This window comes from Rattus norvegicus, chromosome 16 (assembly GCF_036323735.1).
Source record: "Rattus norvegicus strain BN/NHsdMcwi chromosome 16, GRCr8, whole genome shotgun sequence".
NCBI classification, from domain to species: domain Eukaryota; kingdom Metazoa; phylum Chordata; class Mammalia; order Rodentia; family Muridae; genus Rattus; species Rattus norvegicus.
This window is the reverse complement of record NC_086034.1, coordinates 17,733,314-17,749,771: the sequence shown is the minus strand read 5'-3', so window position 1 is coordinate 17,749,771 and position 16,458 is coordinate 17,733,314. Positions and strand designations below refer to the sequence as shown.

Here is a 16,458-nt window from a genome sequence, read left to right as displayed (position 1 = left end):
AAAAAAAGAAAAAGAAAAAAGAAAAGAGTCCACGCTGCTGTTGTTATAAATGTTCTTAATGTACAGGGCCTTGTATGTTAAGGTGGGCAATTATTTTTTTTTTAAAGATTTATTTATTTATTATATATAAGTACACTGTAGCTGTCTTCAGATACACCAGAAGAGGGCATCAGATCTCTTTACAGATGGTTGTGAGCCACCATGTGGTTGCTGGGAATTGAACTCATGACCTCTGGAAGAGCGGTCGGGCGCTCTTAACCGCTGAGCCATCTCTCCAGCCCCCAAGGTGGGCAATTATATCTTGTCGATTGGATCAAAGGTTCTTGTGTTGCGTGTTCTTTCATGTAGCGATTTAAGTGTAAGAAAGTGTGCGGCGGCTAGAGACACTGGGCTGCCGTGGAATTGGGATGTGTGCTTCTGGCAAGATATCTAGCAGATATCTTGGGGCACTGCGGTGCTGGACCTAGTGGGGGATAAAAGAAAACTATTTTTTATATTTTTACGACGACGTGTTTTTATATGGGATTATTGGCATTGGAAAGAATAAATTCCAATGTAAAAATTGGAAGCAAACATTCCCACCCAAGCCTCAGGTCCAAGAGGAACATTATTATCTCTTCAGAAACCAAACAAGCCTGCCCTCTGCTCCACAGGGAGAAGCTGTAGACACCATAGACAAATACCATGCACTGCAGGGGAAGCTACACTCCATAGGCAAACATCCTTAGAGGTAGCTGGAGCCCAGGCTGCCACACCCTTGGGACGAGACCTTTCAGCGTCATAAGTAAACTGTCCCCTGATAGCAGCAATGACACCCCTTGGGCACTGGCTGACCCCTGAGAGTAGCCTGAGCTGGCCCTAGACCAGAAGAGGCTATCCTTGGCCTTGGGTAGTGGCTTAGTGTATAGACTCCAGCGTCCATGTACAACCTCATTTGAATAAGGTCAGACATTTGAATAAGTTACCAGCTATGAGGAGCATTGGCTGCTACTTCAGGGGACCTGGCTCACACACCAGTAATTTCAGTTCTAAGAGGTCCAAGGACCTTCCCTGGTCTCCAAGGATGCTGCATGCGTATGGTACACAGATTCTCACAGGGACATATAAATACACATAAAATAAAACTAAGTAAATCTTTTCTCTTTTAAAGTAAAACACAGTGCCTGTCTCTTGGGAGAACTGTAAGAACCAAGTGAGAGTCGATTGAAGGCACTTGGCAGAGAGCCACAGGTGCGACAGGGCCAATCAATGTTTACTATAATTATTGTATAATTATCCAACCGTGCTGCCAAGGCTGTGGCTCTGCCTGTTTTGTAGCTCTCTAAACCACACGGCGCTGGTGAGAATTTTAAGGAGGATCTCAGACCACACACATATGACCAAGATCAGTAGTCCCTGCAGTGCTAGGAATGAAACCCCGGAACCGACACCAGGGACAGAATCTGGGTTTTACGTACTAGGCCTCTGCTTACCACAGATCCATCTCTGCAATCCCTCAGGTCCTTCTCAGGAAATGGGAGCGTCAGGGTTTAAGAATCAGACACTCCTGATCAAATCCCCACTTGCTACAAGCCAGTTGAGAGACCCTGCAGTTTGCAGAGAGGGGAGCGGGCCAGATGTGGAAATTAGATAGACAGAGCCTCTCGTCTTTGCTAAATGTCATGAGGTGGTGGCCCTGGGTGCAGAGGGAAGCCCAGAGGCCAGGGCAGGTGAACAGGGTGGGCCACCAGTGTTGGTGACGATGTGCAGTAGTGCTGGGTCCCTGTTTCACCCTGGGTAGAAAGAAGCAACGGAAAAGAAAGAAAGAAAGAAAGAAAGAAAGAAAGAAAGAAAGAAAGAAAGAAAGAAAGGAAGGAAGGAAGGAAGGAAGGAGCAAAGGAGGGTGGGGGAGTAGCTCTGGCTGTCCCAGGGGAAGGCTGATAGTTTGCTTGGTCGCCTTTCCTGTATATGAAGTGGGTGGAGCAAGATGGGTGACTATGGGGATCAAATGACCCGAGAGGTTTTTCCCTAACCCAAAAGTCTTTAGGAATTTGTGACACGAAGTGACCCAGGGGACCAACTGATGGGAAGGAGCCGAAGTGATGGTCTCATAGCTATGTGTCATCTCAGAACTCAGGATTGAAGCATGAAGAACGCATAGTCTGAGCTAGCCTGGGCTAAGCTAGCCTGGGATGCATAGTAACATCCTATCTCAAAACAATCTAAACCACAAGCTAGGCGTGATGGTGCACGTCTTTAATCCCAGCACTTGAGGCAGAGGCAGGTGGATTTCTGTGAATTTGGGCCAGCTTGGGTTATACACATAATGAGAAGGGGTCTCAAAACCAAAAACAGAAGCACTTGACTGACCAAGCACCCTCCAGGCACAGACAAGGCCTGTGTTTTCTGGGGCCCCCAGTAGGACCTCTTGAACCTGGTGATAATCACTTTTTTTTTGAAGGTTGGGGTCTCCTGGTCCCAGTGGCTACTCCTGTGTCTTTGCATCACTTCCCAGATCGACCTTAAGATCTTGTCTCGGGATTTTCTTCTGCAACACCCAAACTGAGACACTTGTTTGCACTGTTGAAACAATCAGCCTCACCCCACAGGGCTGAGTCACAGTCTCTACCTTGTCACTCAAACCTTCACAAAGGGCTGGAGAGATGGCTCAGCGGGTAAGGTAGCCACTCACACCCTGAGTCAAGTTTCCCAGACCCATATGGTGGAAGGAGAAAACAGAATCACACAAGCTGATATTGCACACACACACACACACACACACACACACACACACACACACACACACACACGAGAGAGAAGGGGGGGTGGGAGAGGGGAGGACTACTACAGTAGCCTGAATCTTTATTCTGTTCTATGAGTGACTCTAAGTCTTGTGTCTAAGATGGCTACCCTCAAGTGGAGTAAGGCCTCACTTGGAGCCATAAACTCTCTCCTCTAACAGGCCTGTCTCTGGTGCATGGACCTGATAGTCATACCTCCCCTCAGGTCCAGGAACTCCAAATGTCCCTCCACTCTTAGTCAGGCCTTCCCAAGTGGGACAGAGACACAGAAAAGCAACATATTCATCCCCAAGGCCATAGGGCAGGGGAGAAAAGGATGTGGCCAAGGACAGGGGAATGCAGCTGGACTCCCATGCACTTCCCAGACCCCTGGTCCCCTCTCCTGCATCAGGTTCTACCCTAGAGTTCCCTGAACAAGAGACAGGTCCAGATACTAGGGCATGCCCTACAAGACTGTACCCAGGAAAACAGGTTCTGTGAGGTAGATCTTCTTTGTGGAGCCAAGGCTGTCAATCTTGGAGTTAGACACAGGTACCTGTGGTGGGCAGGGCCCAGGGACGTTTGGGATGGAGCCAGGTGACCTCAGCTGACTCAGCTTTAGGTGGTCTATTCAGCTCATGGGGCAGGAGCTAAAGACTTCAACCCTTGGGGGAGAGAGAGCTGGACTCTCAGAAGTGCAGATAATTCTGAGAGCTGAGGGGAGCAGCAGGAACCTTCTGATTTCTAACTGAGCCCAAAACTGAACTGAACTGGTCCCACAGCTCTCTGTATCCAAGTCCTGTAGGGGGAGAGAGCTGGACTCTTAGAAGTGCAGACAATCCTGAGAGCTCAGAAGAGACAACTACTTCTGCCCACATTTCTGACCAAGAGGAACCTGCCTAGTGCCCTCTGTGCCCTCTGGGCACAGGAATCTTCGAGCAGTCAGGGGCAGGACCCTTTCAGTTTCTGCCTGCGCCTAAAGCCAAAAGCCAGTCACCGGGAGCTTTGACACACCTGAGAGCAGAGGTAAGACCAACTGTTCTGCTCCAAACCACCCATCTGGAGGCTACAGGACACACAAAGGCAGAAGTCTTCTGGGACAGGACACTTCCGGTTTCTGGCTGTGCCCGGAACTGAATCACTCCCACAGCTCTCTGTACCAAAATCCCTTGGGGGAGACAGCTCGACTCTCAGAGGTGCAGACAATCCTGAGAGCTCAGGGGAGACCACCACTTCTGCTCACATTCCTGGCCCAAAAGGAACCTGCCTAGAGCCTTCTGGATGGGGAACCTAGAAACACACAGTGGCAGGACCCTTCTGGTTTCTGCCTGAGCCCAGAGCTGAAAGCCAGTTGCCTGGAATGCTGACACACCTGAGAGCAGAGGTAAGACCAACTCTTCTGCTCCAAGCCACCCATCTGGAGGCTACAGGACACACAAACGCAGGAGCAGCTCTCTGTTCCCAGATCCAGCTGAAAGAAAACAGGTCTATGGGAGTGCTGACACACAGGCTTACAGGAGGCTCAAACCACTGTCAGAGACAGCAAGACAAGCTAACACCAGAGACAACCTGATGGCGAGAGGCAAGCACAGGAACCCAAGCAACAGAAACAAAGACTACTAGGCATCATCAGAGCCCAGTTCTCCCACTAAGGGATATTGGATATCCCAACACACCGGACAAACAAGAATTGGATTTAAAACCACATTTGATGATGATGATGATGATGATGATGATGGTGATGGTGATGGTGATGGTGATGATGATGATAGAGGACTTTAAGAAGGACATAAATAACTCCCTTAAAGAAATACAGGACAACACAGGTAAATGAGTAGAAGCCCTCAAAGAGGAAACACAAAAATCCCTTAAAGAATTATAGGAAAACACAACCAAACAGGTGGAGGAACTGAACAAAACCATCCAGGATTTGAAAATAGAAACAGAGGGGTTGGGGATTTAGCTCAGTGGTAGAGCGCTTGCCTAGGAAGCGCAAGGCCCTGGGTTCGGTCCCCAGCTCCGAAAAAAAGAACAAAAAAAAAAAAAAGAAGAAGAAGAAAAGAAAATAGAAACAGAAACAATAAAGAAATCACAAAGGGAGACAACCCTGGATATAGAAAACCTAGGAAAGAGATCAGAAGTCATAGATGCAAACACCACCAACAGAATACAAGAGATAGAAGAGAGAATCTCAGGGTCAGAAGATACCATAGAGGGGCTGGAAAGATGGCTCAGTGGTTAAGAGCACCGACTGCTCTTCCAGAGGTCCTGAGTTCAAATCCCAGCAACCACATGGTGGCTCACAACCATCTGTAATGAGATCTGATGCCCTTGTCTGGTGTGTCTAAAGGCAGCTACAGTGTACTCATATATAATAAATAAATAAAATATTTAAAAAAAAAAGAAGATACCATAGAAAACATCAACATAACCATCAAAGATAAAGTAAAATGCAAAAATCTCCTAATCCAAAACATCCAGGAAATTCAGGACATAATGAGGAGGTCAAACCTAAGGATAATAGATAGTGAAGACTCACAACTTAAAGGCCCAGTAAATATCTTCAACAAAATTATAGAAGAAAACATCCCTAACCTAAAGAAGGAGATGCCCATAAACATTCAAGAAGCCTATAGAACTCCAAATAGATTGGACCAGAAAAGAAATTCCTCCCATCACATAATAGTCAAAACACCAAATGCACAAAACAAAGAAAGAATATTAAAAGAAGTAAGGGGGAAAGGTCAAGTAACATATAAAGGCAGACCTATCAGAATTACACCAGACTTCTTACCAGAGACTATGAGAGCCAGAAGATCCTGGACAGATGTCATACAGACCCCAAGAGAACACGAATGCCAGCCCAGGTTACTGTATCCAGCAAAACTCTCAATTAACAAAGATGGAGAAACCAAGATATTCCATGAAAAAACAAAATTTACACAATATCGTCACACAAATCCAGCCCTACAAAGGATAATAGATGGAAAACTCCAACACAAGGAGGGAAACTACACCCTAGAAAAGCAAGAAAGTAATCTTCTTTCAACTAACCCAAAAGAAACATAATTCCACCTCTAACCAAGCAAGTGAAAGGCCTGTGTGACAAGAACTTCAAGTCTCTGAAGAAAGAAATTGAAGAAGATCTCAGAAGATAGAAAGATTTCCCATGTTCATGGATTGGCAAGATTCATATAGTAAAAATGGCCTTTTTGCCAAAAACAAACTACAGATTCAATGCAATCCCCATCAAAATTCCAACTCAATTCTTCATAGAGTTAGAAGGAGCAATTTGCAAATTCATTTGGAATAACAAAAGCCCAGAATAGCTAAAGCTATTCTCAACAATAAAAGAACTTGGGGGGGGGGAATCACCATCCCTGGCCTCAAGCATATAGAGCCATAGTAATAAAAACTGTATGTTATCGGTACAGAGACAGGCAGGTAGATCAGTGGAATAGAATTGAAGACCCAGAAATGAACCCACATACCTATGGTCACTTGATCTTTGACAAAGGAGCTAAAACCATCCAGTGGAAAAAAGACAGCATTTTCAACAAATGATGCTGGTTCAACTGGAGGTCAGCATGTAGAAGAATGCAGATCGATCCATCCTTATCACCCTGTACAAAGCTTAAGTCCAAGTGGATCAAGGACCTCCACATAAAACCAGATACACTCAAACTAAGAGAAGAAACAGTGGGGAAGAGTCTCGAACACATGGGGACTGGGGAAATTTTTCTGAACAAAACACCAATGGCTTATGCTCCAAAATCAAGAATCGACAAATGGGATCTCATAAAACTGCAAAGCTTCTGTAAGGCAAAGGACACTGTCATTAGTACAAAACGGCAACCAACAGATTGGGAAAAACCTTTTCCAATAGAGGGCTAATATCCAAAATATACAAAGAACTCAAGAAGTTAGACTTCAGAAAGCTAAATAACACTATTAAAAATGGGGTACAGTTGGGCTGGAGAGGTGGCTCAACCGTTAAAGGCTAGGCTCACAACCAAAGATGGGGTATAGAGCTAAACAAAGAATTCTCAGCTGAGGAATATCAAATGGCTGAGAAGCACCTAAAGAAATGTTCAGGGCTGGGGATTTAGCTCAGTGGTAGAGCGCTTACCTAGGAAGCGCAAGGCCCTGGGTTCGGTCCCCAGCTCCGAAAAAATGAACCAAAAAAAAAAAAAAAAAAGAAAGAAATGTTCAACATCCTTATTCATCAGAGAAATGCAAATCAAAACAGCCCTGAGATTCCACCTCACACCAGTCCGAATGGCTAAGATCAAAAACTCAGGTGACAACAGATGCTGGCAAGGATGTGGAGAAAGAGGAACACTCCTCCATTGTTGGTGGAATTGCAAACTGGTACAACCATTCTGGAAATCAGTCTGGAGGTTCCTCAGAAAACTGGACATTGCACTACCTGAGGACCCAGGTATACCTCTCCTGGGCATATACCCAAATGATGCTCTAACATACAACAAAGACACGTGCTCCACTATGTTCATAGCAGCCTTATTTATAATAGCCAGGAGCTGGAGGGAACCTAGGTGCCCTTCAACAGAGGAATGGATACAGAAAATGTGGTACATCTACACAATGGAGTACTACTCAGCTATCAAAAACAATGACTTCATGAAATTCATCGGTAAATGGATGGAACCAGAAAATATCATCCTGAGTGAGGTAACCCAATCACAGAAAAACACACATGATATGCACTCATTGATAAGTGGATATTAGCCCAAATGCTTGAATTACCCTAGATGTAATCCACAGACCACATGAAGCTCAAAAAGAAGGATGACCGTAGGGGCTGGGGATTTAGCTCAGTGGTAGAGCGCTTACCTAGGAAGCGCAAGGCCCTGGGTTCGGTCCCCAGCTCCGAAAAAAAGAACCAAAAAAAAAAAAAAAAAAAAAAGAAGGATGACCAAATTGCAAATGCCTCAGTCCTTCTTAAAAGCAGGAACAAAAATATTCATAGAAGGGGATATGGAGACAAAGTTTGGAGCAGAGGCTGAAGGAATGGCCATTCAGAGTCTGCCTCATATGGGGAGATATATATATATATATATATATATATATATATATATATATATATATATATATATATATATGGCCACCAAAACTAGATAATATTGATGAAACTAAGAAGTGCATGCTGACAGTAGCCTGATATAGCTGTCTCCTGAGAGGCTCTGCTAGAGCATGACAAATACAGAGATGAACACTAGCAGCCAACCAATTGAACTGAGAACGGGACCCCCGTTGAAGGAATCAGAGAAAGGATTGAAAGAGCTGAAGGGGCTCGAGACCCCATAAGAACAACAATGCCAACCAACCAGAGCTCCCAGGGACTAAACCACCACCCAAAGACTATACATGGACTGTCCCATGGCTCCAGCTGCATATGTAGCAGAGGATGGCCTTGTTGGGCACCAATGGGAGGAGAAGCCCTTGGTCCTACCAAGGCTGGACCCCCCAGTGTAGGGTAATGTCAGTCAGGGGGAGGGGGAATACTGTTATAGAAGAAAGAGAGGGGAAAGTGAGCTTATGTCTGGGAAACTAGGAAAGGGAATAACATTTGAAATGTAAATAAAAAATAATCCAAAAATTAAGAAATAAAAAGTCTTCATACCATCTCAGCACCAGGGTCCACTGCGTCACTGACAAGCTGGGTGGCCATGAGTGAGCTTCCTTGGGCCTCAGTTTCCTATCTGTGAGTTAGAAAAAAGGGGTAAGGTGCCATGAAGCTCCCAGAATTCCTGCTCTCCTGCCTAGAATCTCCCAGTGAGGTCACGAGTGGGCAGAGGGACACTTACCGGGAATGTGGTAAGACGTGCTGAATTCCACACCCAGAACTACAGAATAGTATGGTGGAATGCAGCTGGCGCTGTGGTAAAACCTGTGACCCCGGTGCTGTGCTGGCCTGAAATGGAAGAATCCTGAGTTCTAAACTAGCCTGAGCTACATTGGATGATCCTATCCCAAACAGAGTGAACCTGTGTGCCCTCCCGGTTAGGCTGGTGACTGGTATGGTGTGCCAGTGGCTTGACCTGGGTGCCCGTGTGTTTTTATCACTGGCACTGTGACAGAGACATTTAATCCAGGCTGCTTCTACCACAAAGGGAAATTGAGTTTGCATGGTAAGGACACAGACCAAATTAGGGAAGGATTACAGAAAAGACTTAACAAAGGTCTGGGCTAGGCCTGGAACCTGGACGGAGAAGGTCCTGCTGCTGCGCTGGCTTTCCGGGGATGCTGGCACAGTGGGAAAGCAGGGGAAATACAGGAGTTTGAAGCCACTTTCCGTTTTCGTAGTTAGTGGGGAGCCATACCAGGTTCTGAACAAGGAAGACAAAGTATAGGGTCTAAAAAGGGGCTGGGAGCCCCAGGCCTGCATGAGATTGCCCATGGCGGCTGATGGACCAGGTTCTCAGTTTGGTGAGCTGCATTTTAGAGAAACACTGGTGACAGGAGAGACAGAAACAGAGGTGGAAAAGAGACAGAGGGACGGTGGAGGAAGGGACGAGAGAGAGGTAAAGAGATTGAGCCAGGGGTCGACGGGACCAAACAAAGACAAATGGTCCCGATCCCCACCAGCAGGACTCAGCAGGACAAGGATACCCATTGACCGGGATCTTCCGATTCTGAGGCAAAGACTGAGCCGACTCACAAACCTCCATTCTTCCCTGGAGTCAGGGAACCCCACCCCTGGCCGGCCACAGGAGTCTTCAGAAACCTACCTGTTGCCCACACAGTACACGCAGGTCCCATACCTGTGTCCCCAGGTTATAAATGGAACCTGAGCTGGCATCCTTTTTCTTTAAGAAAAGCCTAGGCCCAAATAAGGCCAGGGTTTTAGGCTGGCGAACTGGCCGAGTCTTCCCTTGTGTAAGCAAGTAGCAGCTGGCCCGGCAGCAGACTTGGGCCTCCTCCAAGACTAGCCTACAGAAGGGCAAGCATGCAGGGCTTATAAGGCCTGGTCCTCCACCCTGGGCTGTTCATTCAGCCCTGTGTCCATGCCCCACAGAAACCATGGAGGCCACCAAGAAAAAGATACAGATGCGGAATCTAAACATGAAGACTGCCAACAACCGCGCTGAGCGGGCTGAGGCAGACAAGAAAAGTGCCGACGACAAGTGCAAACAAGTAAGAGCCCTGTGCTGTGCTGGGTTGCTTCCAGTCTGCTCAGCACCCTCTCTGTGCTGATTTCTTCTGCTGCCTCAGGCTGGTCCTGACAGCAAGCGTGAGGTCATCCCCAGGAGCTCTGGCACTTGGGCAGTGTGGGGAGGATGAGGGTTAATACCCTGTAATAGAAAAGGCAAGGGTGCCGGCTGGGGAGGTGGCTCAGTGGTAGGGGCCTTCCTACAAGACAGATAGACAGCCTTCATTCAGTCTCAGGGATCCACATAGTGGGAGGAGAGAAGCACTTCTAGTCAGCTGCCCTCTGACCTCCACTCTGGTGCCACGACACTAGGATGTGTAGTTTTCTAACAAAGTAAAGAAAAGCTAAGGCAGCCCTGTCCTTCCTAGTAGGTGGTGAGCAGCACTCATACCCCAGCTGCAAACGCCACTGTGGTCTCCAGTGTGAGAGCATCTAACACTCTGAGAAAGGGGAGGGGGGCAGCCCCTGTCTGTGGAGCGGTCATGGTGTGAGTGGAGGTGTCTCTCCCCGTGTATGACCTCATGCGTGTGTGCTCACATCTGTGTGGTGTGTAAATGGCATCTCTTCCTACTACAGAGTTGAGGGCTGATGAAGAGTCTCTGTCTGTCTGTCTGTCTGTCTGTCTGTATTTCTGTCACAGCCAAAGGATGATCATAACACCATAAGGTGTTATCAGGATTGCCCTGATTGCATGCCTGTGTGTCTAGGTTAGGTGTGTCCCCAGTTGTGACAGCAGCCTAAAGAGAGTAGCTGTGTGTAGAGAGCGGTAACCTATAACCCACTATTGGGCGGCTGAGAGGAACCCGGATTCCCAGAAGAACTCTGGAGACAGGGTATTGGGCTTCCTGTGACAGGACTGGAGACCACTTCCACCCTGACAGCCTTGTTGCTGACAGGAAACAGGACTTTTGGGGAGCAGATGCCCAGGAGGCCTTAGGGTGGGAACTCACTGGTAAACTGGTAGGGGGCAGTAGACACTGAACCAGGCTTAGCAGCTGCTGCAATAACTTGAACAGAGAAGACTCACTTCTTTCAATGTGGTATCCAGAGAAGTGGGAGAAAGAAAGGCAGCCCTGTCCCCACTCCTGCAGTGCCCCACTCTGTCCTCAGGGCTAATTCCACCACAGGGTCCTCTGAGAAGCCCACAGGGGCACCTGTGTCCTTACAAAGCCCAGGAGTCTCCCAGGATCGAGACGCCAAACTTGAAGACTGCTCAGGCCAAAGAGTTAGATAGAAAGCTCCATCCTTGTGCCTTGGGACAAGCGGCCCCAGGTCTCTGTGCCCTGTGGCCTCCCTGTAAGGTGAGTCACAGATCCACCTTCCCAGCTCACATGAAGGCTGATGGATGACTGTGTAGGTGAAATCCTTAGCTTCCTGCCTGGCTAGAAGTAAGTATTCAATAAATGTGGGATAACGTCCTGCCCACCTGACTTTCCCTCGGGGCCTCCCCAAGCCCCACTGTCCTGGCATTGCCCAGAGAGCCTGTGCAGGCTGGCCCCATCACATCTTCTCTTTCCCTGGCAAACACAGCAGGCCTGTCCTAGGCTATGCTATCTGCTTCTGCCTACCTTGGAACCTTCAAGACCTTCACGAAGGGCTTGGCTTGGGAAAGGGGAAATCAAGGCTGTAGCTCCATTTCTCACTAACTGTGAGTGGTTGGTCTAGCGTAATTTCCCAAGGGAGTCTAGAGCTCAAAAGAGAAGATTCCTGCAGTCCCCAACCAGCTCTGTGACCAGTGGTAGTTTGTCCTGCTTCTCAGTGGGGTTTTCTTTTCTCTGTGTGTGTGAGTGTGTGTGTGTGTGTGTGTGAGAGAGAGAGAGAGAGAGAGAGAGTGTGTGTGTGTGAGTGTGTGTGAGTGAGTGTATGTGTAAGTGAGTGTGTGAGTGTGTGGGTGTGGGTGTGTGTGAATGTGAGTGTGTGTGAATGTGTGAGTGTGTGGGTGTGAGTATGTGTGTGTGAGTGAGTGTGTGTGTGAATGTGTGTGTGTGGGTGTGAGTATGTGTGTGTGAGTTGTGTGTGTGTATGAATGTGTTTGAGTGTGTGTGGTGTGTGTGTGGTGTGTGTGTATGAGTGAGTGAGTGAATGAATGTGTATGTGGTGTGTCTATGAGTGTGTGTGAATGTGTGTGAGTGGGGGGTGAGTGTGTGTGTATGGGTGTGTGTATGTGTGTGGTGTGTGTGTGTATGTGTGTGGCGTGTGAGTGAGTGTGTGTGAGTGTGGGGGGGTGAGTGTGTGTGTATGGTGTGTGTGTATGGTGTGTGTGTATGTGTGTGGTGTGTGTGTATGTGTGTGGTGTGTGTGTATGGTGTGGTGTGTATGTGTATGGTGTGTGTGTATATGGTGTGTGTGTGTGTGTGTATGGTGTGTGTGTATGGTGTGTGTGTGTGTGTATGGTGTGTGTGTGTATGGTGTGTGTATGTGTATGGTGTGTGTGTGTGTATGGTGTGTGTGTATGGTGTGTGTGTGTGTGTATGGTGTGTGTGTGTGTGTGTTGCACACACATCTGTGTGTACCAGATGGAGGAGGACTAGTACCCAGGTCTATCATCCCCAGCTGTATTCCCTTCAGGCAGTGTCTCTCCAAGGCTCCTGGACCTGGAAATCAGCCAGTACTGGTGACCCTCCTGTCACTGACCCCCAAAGTGTTGGGGTTACAGTACAGGTGCATCCATATGGATTTTTAATATGGGTGCTGGGGATTTGAACTCAGACCATCATGTTTGTGCTCTAAGTGTTCTTATCCAGTTCCCCCAGCCCAGAAATTTTTGGGGGTTAGTTTTGGTTCTATATTTTCCAAGTCTTTTTTCTCAAGGAAACTGCTAGGGGTAACTTGGGTGGAAATCCAGGAGTCTCTTGTTTTGTTTGTCTGCTTTGTGTTTGTGGGGAGTGGGGTACACATGTGAAGATTGGAGGACAGCTTTCAGGAGTTGCTTCTTTCCTTTCACCTTTGGGGTCCTGGGGCTAAATCCCAGGTTCTCAAGCTTAGCAGTAAGCACTTTTACTCACTGAGCCAGCCATGGTGTGGCTTTTGACGTATGATCCAGCTGTTAGCACAGGCTGGCCCACAAGTCATCCTCCTGCCAGAACCTCCCATGTGCTGGGATGACAGGAGTTCACCACTGCGCCTGGCTAGAGGCCACCATCTCTGAGGCTTCAGTGAAATCTTAGGATGCTCTGTGATGGTCAGAGATGAAGTCCAGGTCCCAGGGGCCTGGAGAAGAAGGCAGGGTGTGGTCCTGAGGGGCAGGCACCACAGCTGGTGATGCAGGCTCAGGTTGGCTACATACCAATATAGACTTCCCTTCCCTTGAGGGCCTAACACTGCAGGGACACACAGGGAGCCTGTCAGGACCCATGACCCCCAGGGACCTCCAGCCAGATCTGGCTGCCAGCTATGCCTGTCCAGTGGGGAAGCAGAACGGAAAATTGACCTGGCTGTTTCCTGCCCCACTTGCAGCCAAGGATAGCGACATCCGTTACTGCTGACCTTTGACCCCACATCCTGTCTCCACCTCATTAAACTGTGTATTCTGCGACCACTTTATTGGGAGATAAACTGAGGCCCAAAGCACAGTGGCTGACAGGGAAGGCTTTGGGCGTGGGATCTGCACAGGAAGCCACTCCAGTCTGTTGGTGCTGTTTCCTTTTCCCTCCCAGCTCCTGCCACCGGAAGCTTTGGAGGGTGTGGGGATGGCAGAGCGAGTAAAGCGCTTGCCACACAGGCATGAGAACCTGAGTCTGGAGTCCCAGATACTATGTAAAGGTCGAACACAGCAGGGCATGTCTGGGGGAATCAGGAACAAGCAGATCCCGGGCTCCCTGCCCAGCCATTCTCACCAAATTAATGGACTCCTGTTCTAGTCGGACACCCTACTTAAAAAAACAGAGTGGAAAGCAATAGAAGCAGGTGCTCTGTCTTACACTCACACACGTACATGTACACACACATACACGATCCACATACCAAAGCACTTCCTGCCATGTTCTGCTGCTGGGGCCTGTGGTAACTTCCTCTGTAAACACAGCCCTCAGTGAGCCCCTGCTGGAGGAGAGAGGGATACCCCAGTCTCAGGGTGGTAGAGAGGGGAAGGCTGAGTGAGCGTCCTCACAGTGGATGGCAGAGCCTCCAGTCAAACCAGCATTGACATCAAAGTCCTGTGTGATCCTAGCGTCCATTCTGCTCTCAGGAACTGTTTGCCACTCTGTAGCATGGGACTTCAGTGAGTCCGTGTCTCTGTAAGTTCCCAACTGTTCTTGTACAAATGCTGTCTCCCATCATCGGGCACTCACTTAGGTGCCCAGGCAGGTGAGGGGACACATGGTTGTCACCCCAGCCCTCTGGAGGTGGAGGCAGAAGGTTCAGGAATTCAAGCTTGTCCCTGGCTGCATAGGGACCGGGAAGAATCCCTGGGCTACAGGAGACCCTGCCTCAAACAAACAGGACTAGAGAGATGGGGCAGTCGTTAACAGCATCTGCTGCTCTTAACAGAGTACCTGAATTCAGTTGCCATCAGCTGGGGCAAGCAACTTATAACTGCCTGTAACTCCAGTTCCAGGAAGCCCAATATCTAAGCAGCCTCAGGTACTTGAGCACACGTGTGCATGCATGGATTAACACACACACACACACACACACACACACACACACACACACACTTTAAAAAAAAATATGAAACCCCTCAAACTCCCCTTATAGCCTATGACTCATGTCCAGTGGAGTCAAAGACACTGAGAGAGTTCCCATGCTTGGCATCCAGTAGGTGCTCAATAAATATTCCACTCCTCAGGTCCAGAAGGAAGACAAGTGGGTGAAGGCCAGCCTTGGTCTGTGAGGTGTCTTTAAAGGAACTGACTCACCCTCTTAGTCAAAGACAGCTACCTGCCCTAGGGTATTCAAAGTTCACCAGACCAAGGTTTCCATTCTGTAGATGGGGAAACTAAGGTCAGAAAAGGGACCAGGGGGGCTGGGAGCAAAACTCCATCCAGGCTCTGTGCCTGGAGGTCAAGGCCTCCCTTTATCCTGAAGTACTGGGAATGATGGGGTAGGCCCAGTCACGTTCATCACTGTGGCAGACAGGGGCCATGTCCAGAGTAGCCTTGGGACAGCTCTCTGCTGTGCTCATCTAAACCTGTCTACCACCTCGGGGAGTGGACTCTTAATTTCTTTCCACAAAGGAGCACCTGCCCTAAGCTTGGGCCCTGAGTGCATCCAATCATTCATAGCCTCAGGACCTCCCAGGTGGCACTCCCTTTGGGAGGAAAGGAAGCTTTAATCCAGGTCAAGAGACAAAGGCAGCAGGTCTCTGTGAATTTAGGGCCAGCCTGTTCCACATGGTGAGACGCAGTGTCAAAAAAGAGGGGAGAAAAACAAGCGGACATTTGCATGTGTGCACACCTGCCTATACAGGACACACACACACACACACACACACACACACACACACACACACACAGCTGGTTAGCACCTTACTTAACATTTATTGTTCAGAGATCTGTGGTGTGAGCATGCAGTCCCTGTCAAATTTATTTTGAGAACTGGGTTCCAGTCCTGTGGGGTTTGGGAGAAGTGGTGGGTGGGTGGGGGTTAATCTACAGAAAGGCAACCACCCTCAGTGCTTCCTGCTGAGAGAGGACAGGAAGCTTGGTCCAGCAGGAGTGGGGGTGGGGGGCTGAGTACTCCTCCAGGCCACATACAGCATCAGGGGTAGCAGGAGATGCAGTAGATCTGTGGAGTTGACTCAAGAGCGACCCTAGCAGCGAGAAGGTGTCACATGGCTGAGTGGTTCTCAGAGAGACTGATGGGATGCCTCAAACGGGAAAGGGGGGGGGGGTGATTCTCAGAACAAACAGCACTGGATTCTGGGAAAGGTTAAAAGACACGTTAATTAAAACGGATGCATGACAAATGTGCAAAAGGTAGAGGAGTGAAAAATCTGAGCTCAGAAGGGAATTGGTCCTGAGAGTGAGTCTCTTCCAGGACTTTGCACAAAGCCAGGCACAGGAGCAGGATCTGGGCTCAAGGGTGCTTTGGTGACACCTTCCTCAGTATCACTACCAGAGCAGTGGGGAGCCAAGGAAGGTTCTCAGCAGGAAATGGGCTTGCACACTGGTCTGAAAGTCTCTGTCTACGAAACTCAGGGAGTGTCTATAGGCTCCACTTTGCTTAAACAGAGATTGCTTGAGAGCTGCATTCGAAAAATGAGAATGCAAACTCCAATTTGTAGTGTTGCAAACTAAAGTTCTGACTTCCTCATCAGAGTGGGGACTCTTGGTGAGTCCAAGAATAACCAGTCCCGGGTTGGGGATTTAGCTCAGTGGTAGAGCGCTTGCCTAGCAAGCTCAAGGCTCCGAAAAAAAGAAAAAAGAAAAAAAAAAAAAAAACAAAAAACAAAAACCAGTCCCTAGGTCAAGAGAAGAATAAAATCCCTCTGTATTCAGTAATGCACACTTACCGTTGTGTGTGTGTGTGTGTGTGTGTGTGTGTGTGTGTGTGTGTGTGTGTGTGAGGGGGTGTCTTTTATATTTT

At 48.3% G+C, this 16,458-nt stretch overlaps 1 long non-coding RNA gene across 1 annotated transcript; it reads right to left on the bottom strand.

The window, feature by feature from the left end:
- Positions 1 to 90: 90 nt before the first annotated feature.
- Positions 91 to 10,512, bottom strand: LOC108348385 (uncharacterized). Its single transcript, XR_010058630.1, has 4 exons — positions 9,512 to 10,512; positions 8,588 to 8,694; positions 8,404 to 8,482; positions 91 to 463 (listed from the first exon to the last, which is right to left on the bottom strand). It is a non-coding gene; the product is annotated as an uncharacterized LOC108348385 (long non-coding RNA).
- Positions 10,513 to 16,458: the final 5,946 nt, after the last annotated feature.